This window comes from Eubalaena glacialis, chromosome X (genome assembly GCF_028564815.1).
Source record: "Eubalaena glacialis isolate mEubGla1 chromosome X, mEubGla1.1.hap2.+ XY, whole genome shotgun sequence".
Lineage (NCBI taxonomy): Eukaryota > Metazoa > Chordata > Mammalia > Artiodactyla > Balaenidae > Eubalaena > Eubalaena glacialis.
In genome coordinates, this window is record NC_083736.1 from 42,572,727 (window position 1) to 42,585,029 (window position 12,303).

The window sequence follows — 12,303 nt, forward strand, 5'->3', positions numbered from 1 at the left end:
TCCATCAGACCCGAATTGTGTCCCCAAGTCTGGGGTTTCTGAGAAGAACTCCTGGGCACGCCCCCGAGGCCAAGCTCTCCCTGACCCACCAGGTCCCCTTGCCCTGGCCCAACTGGCCCAGCGCGGGCTCACCTGGACACCTCCGTGTTGGGCTTTCTCCAGCTGCCATCCTGGCCTCCTCTTCTCCTTGTCCCAACCTGAAGATCCTACCTGGTTGGGCCATAAGCTATCCTGTTAAGGGGAAATGACAGAGGACTTTGTTATTGACACATGAGGCATTCCGGAACCGAGGCCCATCCTTGCAGGGCAGAGATGGTCTGGCCTCGGTGACTGCCCCGTGAGCCCAGCTAGCGGGCCCTCAGTGCAGACCATCCACAGAGAAGGTGAGAGCACGGACATCCCGTGCAGGGTGCAAACGCCATTATGAATTCTTGACCGTGAGCCTGAGGCCCGACTCATTCAGGGCCCAGACGCCCCTGAGCTGCAGCAGCCGAGAGAGAGGGAGACATGAGGGGGTGCGTTCCAGTCACCCTGTGGAGGGTCCCTCACCCACGGAGACCAGGTGGCTGTAGTTCTCCAGCATGACATCCCTGCAGAGGTTCTTCTGAGTGGCGTCCAGCTGCTGCCACTCCTCCAGGGTGAAGTCCACAAACACGTCCCTGAAGGTCAAGGTTCCCTGCAACAGCACACTCCTCCTTAGCCCAGTGATTGGCTTGCGGACGGAGACAGTATGTTACACCAAGTGCCCACTCTGTGCCCATCCTACGTCCTTCACACGTAGAAAGATTTCAGTCCTCCCCACCACCCAGGAGAACCCTGACAGGTGAGGACAGGAAGGCTCACAGAACGTGAGGTCACCTGCGCAGGGTCACACAGGTAGGAATTAAGGATTAAAGTCCATTCAGTCTGGTTTCCGCACGCACTTTTTAGACACTGCATTGCCTTTCTCTACGTAATTGTTCTTACGCTGTTCACCATCCACAATTTGACATAGTATAGTATATAGGGTGCTTATGTAACTAAAATTATTTTAAACTCTATGGGGAAAGAGATCGAGTGTTAGAAATGTCTTACCCTGGAAATTCGTTCTTCCAACACATATTTATTGACTGGAGACCAAGCTGATAAGTTCTAAGGATGTAAAGGTTAATAAAAACAAACACCTCCTGAATTGAAGGAGCTACATACAGTCTAGTAGAGGGAGAAAAACAACACTTACAAACTCATACATGAAAGGGCGGGAGGAAAGGAAGGAGGCAATGGCAGAGGTAGGGCAGGGAACCCAGAAGAGGGAGAAGTCAGTTCTGCTTAGGGCTGACAGAGAAGGATTTGAAGGGGATGTAGATCTAGAACAAACAGTTCGAAACACAGCTACTCAATCATGACCAGCAGTGCGGATTATCCAATCAATCATGAGTCAAAGAACAGGACTGTATCTGGCCTGGTCAGCAGATTGAGGTAAAAAAGGAAAAGTCTGTATTTGATCTTATCACCACCAAATAAGAATTTACTTCTCTAAGCGCCTGGATTCCTATCAGAGAGCAATAATCCACCTATTTACATTCTGGATCCCATCCTGTTCCATCCACCCTTGGTGGCCTTAAATTCAAGGAGACATTTTGCACCCACAAGGCCCCCATGGGCCATATGTGGCACCTGTTTACTCAGCTTTGCAGAGCGAGACAGGAAACAGTGGGCCAAAGGGCAGTGACGCCAGCAAGAGGAGTTCTCAGTACAATCCAGTAGCTCAACCTGCCCCTGCCCGCCTGAGGCGCCTGGGAACAGGGCCACACTGGCGAGTGCAGGCAGTATCTGGCTTAGAAGCCGGAAGCTGCTCCATGTACCAGTATCTCTTGTAACAGGCCCCTGGGCGCATCTTCCAAGGTCCTGGCAAAGGACATGCCCAGTTATGAGAGTTACACTGGACTCAGGAAAACCCAAATCGGTGGCTTCCTACCAGCTATTTTCAGTTATTCACAGTCTTCCCAGTCCAGGTGCAGTTTGTTTACCAATCAAGAGTCATTTTGGCTTTTACATCCGGGAAGCTTCGAGTTTAGGTTAAGGAAGCTGAACTAATTGTTCCAGTGGATGATGGAAAACGTAACAAGATATCAAGAAATCCGAAGCGGTATGAGTGAAGTCTTATTTAGCATCCTGCAGTACACTGCCAAACGTGATCTTAAATCTCAAGTCTGGTATTTAAATGGAGAATAAATGAGTGCTTCCTTGCTATATAAATAACATGCTTGATTTGTACAGATTAAAAAGAAAGGAAAAGAGTCATTTTGATCCTAAGTAACAATGCCTGGTAATACAGCTGTCATTCCACCATTATTGGGTTTCCAGGGACACAAAGCTAAAACCAGGTTAACTCAAGGTCAGATTTCCCTAATGAGGAGGAAGAATTTTATTCATGCTATACTTAGTGTTATGCTTCAGTAATGACAATGAAGAAAGTTAAAAACCACTAACAGATCCTACACACACGGGGTCAGAATTTAGTTCAGAATGAAAGTATCTCAAATCACTGTAGAAAAGAAGTCATTAGCAAAATCTGGCTAGGTATTTATGCAGGGAAAAAGCATACCATAAAGCTGCATTAGCTATCTCACTCCGAACTCCAAAATAAATTACAGATATGTCAGAGAGTTAAATGTGTCTAGGATGACCATAAAATTACGAGTTGAAAGTTTTTATAATTCTAGAGTGGCGAAAGTCTTTCTAAGCCATCCCCAAATTCAGAAGACATATAGCTAAAGACTGGCAAACTTGATTACCTAGACATTAGAAATTTCTAAATAGCAGAAAGAAAATAATTTTTTAAATTCTCAAACATCAGTATCAAAGTGGTAAAAATACTTGTAAGCTACATAACAATGATCTAATTTCCTTCATACACTAAAATTCTAACAAATCTTTAAGAAAGAGACCACAACCTAATACAGTATAACTGGAGGAATGTGAAATAAATTTATAATAGTATACCATTTATCACCCTTCAGATTCTTTTTCTTATTGAGATATAATTAACGTATAACATTGTGTAAGTTTAAGATGTACAATGTGTTGATTTGATACATTTATATTTTGCAATATGATTACCACCAGTCCAGCAGCATTAGCTAACACCTCTATCACGTCACACAATTACCATTTCTTTTTTGTAGTGAGAACAATTAAGACCTAGTCTCTCGGCAACTTTGAAGTTTATAGTACAGTACTGTTGACTATAATCACTACGCTGGGCATTAGATCTCCAGGACTTATTTATACCCTCCAGCTTCTTAAACATTAAACAGGTTGATAATACCTACTGCAGTCAAGTGTGTAGAAAAACACCAAAGAAGTGATAAACTATTTATTGCCTTCGGGGGGGAGGGGGTGGAGTAACAGGTTAATATACATCAAAATGTATGTTGCAAATACTCTTTAATGCAGCAGTGCCCTTTCTAGGATTGTTACCCTAGACTTCTTGATGTCAGTTAAGAAAAGACAACTCAACAGAATGGACAAAAGATTCATAGCAACAAAAATATAAGCATAAACATACAAATAGATTATAAACCTCATTAAAGTTCAAATACATGCTAATTAAACAGTAAGATACTGTCTTTTACCTATAAGGTTGGTAAACATTCAAAAGCTAGAGAAGAGCCACTGTTCACGAGTGGCTCACTGTTCACGAGCCACTGGTCCTCATATAGGAACATGAGGACTCTCACAGAAGGCTGGTTGACAGGTAGTTTGGCAGTACCTATTACATTTTTTTTTCTCCTATTTTAACCAGGACTCTATCCTACTGAAATATTTATATGGCCATAAGGATGGTCAAGGCAGCATTATTTGTATTAGCAAAAAGTCAGGGGAGATGACCCTCAATGTCCTGTGTTCCTGGGAATCTAATGATGGTGGCATGACAGCTATATCACCAGGCGACATTGCTTCTGATAAGAATGAACCCTGACAGTCAACAAGCTGCACCTGGACTGGGTGGATGACAGAGTGGTTAAATAAATTGTTATGGCTATACTCTAAAACGGCCATTATAAAAATTGGCTGACATGAAAGGATGTCTGATATATTTTTGTTAAATGAAAAAAAGCAGAGTATGCATAGTAGGAGCATATTTTCATTAAAAACAACCCGTGCAAAAATTTTGGGGTTTTTTGTACACACACACACACACACACACACACACACACTTCCACCTGGAAGGCAAACAGTTAGTAGAAGGGCCAAGACTGGTTTCATTTGCTGGAATGCAACAGAAAAGGAGGAATAAAAATGAGCCATAAGGAAAAGGTAAACATCTTCCCTTATGGCATCACCCCTTTTTTTTTTGGATTGCCTGTACTATCTTTCTATTTTTCTATCACGTTTTTGGTCTTTTTTGTACCATCAGTTTGCATTTTCTGTATATAAATCCTCCGTGTATCATATGCACTGCCTTTCAGCCTCAAATGTCTTTTGACTGTACAGATTTTAACATTTTAATGCAGTCTAATCTGACAGTCTTTCTCTGTATGGTTTCTGGGTTTTGTATTTCATTAAAAATATTTCTTGCATTGAGCAAGGTTACAGAAATATCCTCTTAAATTTTCATCTAATTTCTCAAATATATATGTAGCTCTTTAATCAATCTGGCATTTTACTTTCATATGATGTAGAAGAGTCTAGCTTTGTTTCCATCCAGATGGAAACTCAGTTGTGCCACCATCATTCATTAACCACTCCTTTCCCCATAACTGAAATGACATTTTTATAATCTTGACTCACAAAAGCCTTTTGAAGCAATACATGAAATCTAGAAGCCACTAAAGATTGTGAAATTAGACCACATTTTAAAAATTTAAGTGTCTACTCTCCAAGATACGTAAACCCAGTCAAATGAGAAACCATGAAAAAATATTTACAACATACATGATAGAGGTCTAATTTACTTATTAAGTTAACATAAAGAGCTAGCAATCAGCAATCAAAGTAATTCCACACCCAAGAGAAAAATGGGCAAACAACTTAGAATAATCCTCTGAAAGGAAAAAGTGCAAATGGCATTTAAAAATATGAACAGACACTCAATTCAAGAAATGCAAATTAAAATGCACCACTCTTTTTTCCCCTCACAATGGCAAAAATCACTGTGATTGCCTGTTTATGGGAAAAGGCATCATACTGCTGCCAGGAGTACAAACTGCTACATGCTATTTGGAGGGCAATTTGACAATCTTAAATCAAAATTCAAAATGTGTGTAGCCACTGACCTAGAAATGTCACTTCTAGAAAGATATACTCACATGCATACAACTGGAATGTACATGGATATTCACTGCTATGTTGTTTATGGTAGCAAAAGCCTAGAAATATCCTAAATATACATCACTAGGAGAAAGGTAAATAATAAATGGCATTTCCATCCAGTAGAATATCAAGTGGCTATTTTTGTAAATAAGGTAGACCACTGGTTTGAAACCTTGTGTAATTTTGTCCCCCAGGAGACATTTGGCAATGTTGGGAGACATTCTGGTTGTCAAAACTGGGGGAGGGAGTGCTACTGGCATCTAGCGGATAGAGGCCGGGGATGCTGCTATACATGCTAAAATGCACAGGACCGTCCCAAACAACAAAGAATAATCTGGCCCAAAATGGCGATAGTGCCACAGTTCAGAATCCCTGGGATAAGCTATGTACAACTGCAATGGAATGATCATTAAGACAAGGACCAGAATGTGTTTTAATTTGTAAAAAAAAAATTTCTTTAAGAGATTCATATATCTAGATAGAGATGCATACATTATCTCTGGAAGAATGTAGGAAACACTGAAGAAGGAGACATGGGGACAGAGTGAGAGGAAGAATTATTTTTTACCTTTTCTTGAACAAAGCTTTTGCTTGAAATTTTTACCCTGTGCATGCATTACTTTAAAAAATGTGTAATTCAATTTATTACTGTTCTATGCAGAATATTTTTCAATTTTGGGCATTCATATGCTTAAGCGAAGCTGGTCTATAATTTTCTTTTTTGTAGTATCTTCATCAAATTTAAGTGGCTTCATAAAATGAATTGGGTGCCTTTTCATCTTACATTTAAATTTGTACTCCCAAATCCTTCATAATTACTACTTTCATTAATTTTCAAAGACCAGATAATTCCTGTGATCCAGTTTTCCAGGCTTGTATTCAGCAATCTGATTTCCATGTGAACCCTCCACAACACTTATACTACTGAGCTTATAGATACATAGAAAGCTGTTCATGAGGCACTGTTTATAATAGCAAAAAAAAACGAATAAAAACCCCAATATCTCCGAATAGAGAAATAGTTAAATGATACCACGAAACAGGAACTGAAATAATCTTTATGTATTGATGAGAAACAACACCCAGGATATAATCATGTGGGGAAAGCAAGATGGGTATGGGAATGTGATGGCATTTGTGCAAAAACATGTTACACATACGTCTATTTTCACTTACACTGATGTAAATGCATCTACAGCGCCTTATCACCAAAATGTTAAAAGTGGGCATCTCTGAGGAAGAATGAGGTACTGGGGGGAGAAGAAATACGGATAATTGGGCTACTATTTTTATATGCATTTTTAAAACATTAAGCATCAATTTACTTTCATTATTTTCCCTAATTAAAAAGAAAAAAGTGACCTAGAAGGAAGGTAAGTCTATGTATGTAAACAATCTTCTCTGAGAAGGAAAAGAGGAAAAGATGAAGTGCAGTTCCCAAAGGGAAGTAGTTGAGAGTTGTCTTTCATTCTACACACCCCCCTTTTTTTTTTTTTTTTTGTTTGGTGGGGAGGGGAAGGATTGGAGAACCTGAGGTAGATGACAGGTTGAACAGAAAACAGCCAGAGCCGAGGGGGACTAACAGATTTTTCAAGGCTGCAATATAATTTCCTAATTGCTGCCTCAAATTCACTGGAAACAAAGTAGGGGGTAAATTAGGAACTCACCTGGGACACGGCCATCTGGCTCTGCCCTGACAAAGGATGGAGATCTACGAAGGCAGAATTAGGAGGGTCGAGATCAGTGCCTACAGCCATGAGACCACCATCACCAGCTTAATAACAATCACTCTTGCCCCACAGCGGGGATGATCTGGACACGTGGCCTGGTAGCTCCAGCCTGTTCCCCTGGGACACGGCTAAGATCCTGTGGGTTTTCCACGTGAATTTATTTTCTCTTCCTGGACAGATTTATGACTTGTGTTTAAAGACATCTCCTCGGAAGCCGTTAACAACCTGACATCTCCTTTCTCTCAGGAATTCTATGCCTGGAAATGTATCACAAAAAGGCAATCATAAATAAGCACAGGCTACAAGGATGTTAACTGTAGGTGTTTCCACCATTCAACAATTTGGAAGCAACTAAACCTCCAGCAAAGGGGACTCAGATCAAAAATTAGACACGCAACGTGGGAAAGACCACATGGGCTTTAAAAATGCAATGCAATCCTGTTCTCATCTCTTAACATATTTAAAAGTAGGTTACCAGAAAGCAAGTGCAGTGTGATCTCCTTTGTTAAGCAATATGTATTTATTGAGGAAGAGCAGTCCAGAAGAGCATTTATGAAAATGTTGACACTGCTTACCTTCCAGTGGTGATTCTACCTTCCCTCTTTTATGTACTTGCATTTGTTCATTTTTCACAATATCATTTACTAGTAAAATAAAAAGGAGAAATGATTGCAAATCACCTATTATCACACTGAGCCCTGGAGGTGATAGACCCTGAGCAAAGTCTGGAGGACAGGGACAGCTTGCTGTGGTTTGGAGGAAGGAGACAAGCCAGAGCTGAGCACAGGGCAGAAGGGAGGGGCGAGGAGGGAGGAATGGAGGGGGGTAGAGGGAGGTTAAGGGTCAGGCATTGGTCAGTTCCACATGGAGCTGGAAACCACTGACCTTGCGCCAGGCTCCTTCCGCCCTTCAGTGGGCCACCGCCACCCTGTTCCCGCCCCAATACTTCCTTATTTCCCATTATGTCCATTTGATCGCCATGCTCTTCCTTATTTGGCGGTGTTCAAAACACGGTTTCAGCAAGGAGCTTTTGTTAACCATTGCTACTGTAGCAATCCCTGCCTTAGGATCAGGACAACAGGGCTCAGCAAGATGGAGCTTGATGAGCCACTTCCCAGACCCAGTTACTAGCATCAAAATGAGAGGCAGCAGAGCTAGGTGATGGCCTACCTAGAGACCACGCTGAAATGTCACAGACACACAGAAACCAGACACCTCTTTGGTCATCCAGTCAGGGTAGAGGAGATGCAACATTTCTGCTACAGGTAAGTGGGTTGTTTATACTATGGGACTGACTCAAATCCAAAAATAGCCCAGGGGACTTCCCTGGCCATCCAGTGGTTAAGACTGTGCTTCCACCGCAGGGGGTGCGGGTTTGATCCCTGATTGGGGAACTAAGATCCCGCATGCTGCCAGGGGCGGCCAAAAACAAAAAACAAACAAAAGAAACCAAAAATAGCCCATGGCACGAGAGGGAAGTATAATGATGTGTGCACAAATGTGTCACGAGTGGAGAAAGTCCCGTGAGGCAGGTAGTCAATCTTTCCAGCCTGATCCTGCCTTTGCAGGCACTACAGCAGGGCAGCGTCCCGCCATCCGTCTGTAACTTTCATCCCTCTCCTCCAATAGGGGTTCAACTGACCACCATCAACAGGGGTTCAACTAACCAACAGCTCTTGATGGTGGCTAGAAGTTGAGTCACCGAGTCAGCCTTGCTCTCTCTCAGCTGAAGGAAGGCACAGAGGGCACTGCAGGTCCAGTTCTTCTAGGACCTGCTATCCTGTGAGCCGCTTCCCTCTAACCAGAGCATCTGGGTCTGTCCTGTGAGCCTTCCCCCTCTGCCCCTGGGGTCTGGGCTGGCGCTCCTCTTCCAACTCCCCTCAGAGGAGCTATTTTATTTCTAAGGAGGCAGGACCCAAGGATTCAAAGACAAAGGTCCCTTTGCTGGGACCATCACTTCAGGACCATGTCTCTGCCTCTGACCCGGGGGGCGCACCTCCTTCTGAGGCCTCAGACTGGGTCTTCTGTAGTCTAACTAAGGAAGCCCATGGCAGACCAGCTGGTGTCTGAAGCTGCTGAGCCGTGGGCTCAGTTATGAACCCTGACCCCGGAAAGGCAATGACCACACAGGCGATGCAATTAGCAACCTCCACGATGGAGCAAAGTTGAGGAAAACCCCAAAGTTTTCCTTGCCACCAGAAGGCACAGTGCCTCACTCTAGTTTTAAGAATTGACATTCAGTAAGAGCTCAATTACCGCCCGATAAGGTCTGGGCTCTGGAACAAAACTGACCGCCTGCTCTGCCGCTTTTATTCGTTTAACAAGAGGTCAGGGCCTACTGTGTGCCTGTTCTACTGTTCTACGGGTTCTACTGTTCTACGTGAACAAAACTTCAGAGCTCCCCCATCTTGCGGAGCCATACTCTTAGCAGGGGAGAGACAGACAGTGAGCCAGCAAAGTGATAAATTTAGGGTGTGTTTGTTGGAAAGGCATAAGCGTTATGCCGAAAAAACAAAAACAGAAAAGGATCCCTCCACTTTACTTGTGTGACTTTGGTTAGGTTTCCCAGCCTTTCTGTTCTTGCTTTCGCTCTGTAAAACAAAGAGCATCCTAGTACCTACTCACAGGGCTATTCTGAACAGACTACTGTGAAACACAGGGGTGCCCCGCATTTACTAGGCACTGAGTAAACGGTCGCTGAATGAATCAAGCAATGGACCAATCACTCGCTGACCCCCGTGGCCCCGCCCCCTCCCCTCACCACCACGGCTCTGTCACTCAACCCCCCAAGGGCGCGACCTCATTGCCCAAGGCCCCTCCGACCTCCGCATCCAGCCCATCCCCAGCTCCGCCTCCCCTTACTCCACCTCCTGGAACCCGAGGTCTCAGGGCAGATAACAACCGCAAGCGTCAACTCGCACCGCCCTCGGGGTCAGCAGAGCACTTCCGCTCGCCGTCGCCCCGGGAGCCCGAGCGCTGTGCACGCGCAGGAGCGGGCTTTGGGGGCGGGGGGCAACACAGCCAATGGGCAACAACACGGCGCCTTTCGGGGACAAAGGATTCTGACGTGGTTCCCTCTGAGGTTAGATGGAGCGACGAGAGCGTGCGAGCATTTTCCGCGACGAGTCGTACGAGAGGCTGGGGAGGCGTCTCGGGCGGCGGGAGGCGAGCGGGCTCCGCGCGGACTGTCGTGGCGATCCGAGTCCGCCGCCTCCGAGGCCGAGGCCCGCTCTCCCAGTCCGTTCTCCCGCGCGGCCGGGCCTCCTTGTTGCTGTGCTCCCTGGGGAGTTCCCGCCCCTCCATCTTCCAAAGCCACGCTTTCCTCTTTCTTTAGATCCTCAGCATAAGAAACCGGTAGTCGTGCCTGCTGCCTCCGCGGCGGCACATGGGCGCGGCCATCTTGGGCGCGGGGTGGAGCCGTCGGGGCCGGGCTCTGGTCTCAGGTCAGGGGTCAGAGAGCAGGGTTCAGGCTCAGTCGGGGAAGCAGCATGGAGGATGGGCTGGGAGTTGGGCTGCAGGGCAGGCAGTATGCAGAAATGAGGAGGAAACCATGATGCCTGATTCTCCTGAAATAAATCGAGGAACTCCCGTTTCTGGGACCTTGGGGATCCTTGGAGAATCTGGGCTTTGCCGGTTTGAAAGCACAGCACAGCATAAAGTGGGGGGAGAGCTGTTTGTCTGACGATGCCAGCCAGTGGCAACAAGGGCTGCTAAAAGTCCTGTAGTGCCCTTGAGGAAAGTTTTCTGTTCCCTGTCGGGGTCTGGGGAAAGAGGCCAAGTGTGTGCCGTGTGCTTGTGGTACGTGCCTGTTCACCAAGCAGAACTCCTTGGGCTGGGCAGGGCAGGGTCTGGGCTCAGTACACCCAATTCCTTCTGTGCTACAGCCAACAGGTGCCAGGCACTGTTGAGAGAAGCAAGTGACGAAAGCAGTCATGGAATCCAACATACATTTATTTACTCTTCCGTCTGAACATATTGCTTTCTCCCTGCCTTTCCCTTTCCCCTCTGAGGATGTGGTGGCATGTGTGATATTCCCAGGTTGGTTGGATGAATCATTGCCCAAATCTACAACCTGGAGGTCTCCTGGGAAGTGACTCTGTCCCAGTCTTGTGTAGAAGTCCCGGGAGAAGGGTCTGTTTTCTGTCAGGCACGTGACTGGGGACTTGCCCCCCACTGTGATTCTTTGTACCTTCTCAGATGTTGGCCAGGTTTAGGGATCCTAACCTATTCATTTCCAGAAGAGAGGTGACCTGATAAGTTTTTCTGACACCACTGTCGGGAGGCAGGAGAAAGTTCATAGAGTTAGTATGACAGTGTCCTGAGGACAGTAGAGAAACCCCCAGCTGCAGAAAGACCTGGTCATTGGCCCTGGTCAGATGCTCCCCATATCCTGACTCTGCAGGAATGAGTGCTTTCACAGAAGGAGGAGGGGCTGGCGAAGGCCGTGCAGTTGTTGCTCATGCCGTGCCAGCATTTCCTAGTGTGACTTGGGCATCCAGGAACCAAGAAACATGCCAAGGTGTTCTTCCAGCCCACACTGCGCCCAGCTGTTGGGATCTACCGATCCATAGAAGAGAAGGCTTGGCTCCACCACTTACCGGCCCTTTGGGCCTCTTCTACATCATAGCTAAAGACCACACATCGAAACGGGCTGTCAGGATTGTTTAAAGGAACATCTCTAGCGCCCCCAGCCCAGAATGTGTCCTAAGGCAGGCACCTGGTAAGTGGTGGTATTACCAAACCAAACTTGGGTCCACTTACCCACACCCCATAAAGCCAATGTACTGACACCAGGTCGTGGTGAAGGAAGGTACAGCGTGTACTGCAGGGCGCCAAGCAAGGAGTCCAGGCAACTAGTGCTCAAAAGGCCTGAACTCCCCGATGGCTTTCAGGGAAGGGTTTTTAAAGACAGAGTGAGGCAGGAGGTTGTGGGATGTGTGATCAGCTCATGGACATTCTTCTGATTGGTTGGTGGTGAGGTAATCGGGGAGTCAACGTCATCAACCTTCTGCTTCCAACCAGTCTGGGGTCTCCGTGCTTGTGGTCAGCAGGCAGTTAACGTCTTCCACCTGATGGGGGTTTCAGTATCTGCAAAACAGCTCACAGGATATGGCTCCAAATATTATCTATAGCCCTTGGGGGGGAACTAAAGGTCCTTGACTTTGTTTAATGGCTAAACTATTATTTTGTCTTGCTTGACTGTTTTCCTTTGTTTCTGCATTTTCTCACTTCTCTGATTAAATTATTCTTTGAAACTTGGGGAAGACCAAGGAGG

The 12,303-nt window shown here is 45.6% G+C and overlaps 1 long non-coding RNA gene across 1 annotated transcript; it reads right to left on the reverse strand.

Moving 5' to 3' along the window:
- Positions 1–430: 430 nt before the first annotated feature.
- Positions 431–10,440, reverse strand: LOC133082307 (uncharacterized). Its single transcript, XR_009698935.1, has 3 exons — positions 9,896–10,440; positions 6,966–7,285; positions 431–676 (listed from the first exon to the last, which is right to left on the reverse strand). It is a non-coding gene; the product is annotated as an uncharacterized LOC133082307 (long non-coding RNA).
- Between the last annotated feature and the right edge of the window lie 1,863 nt (positions 10,441–12,303).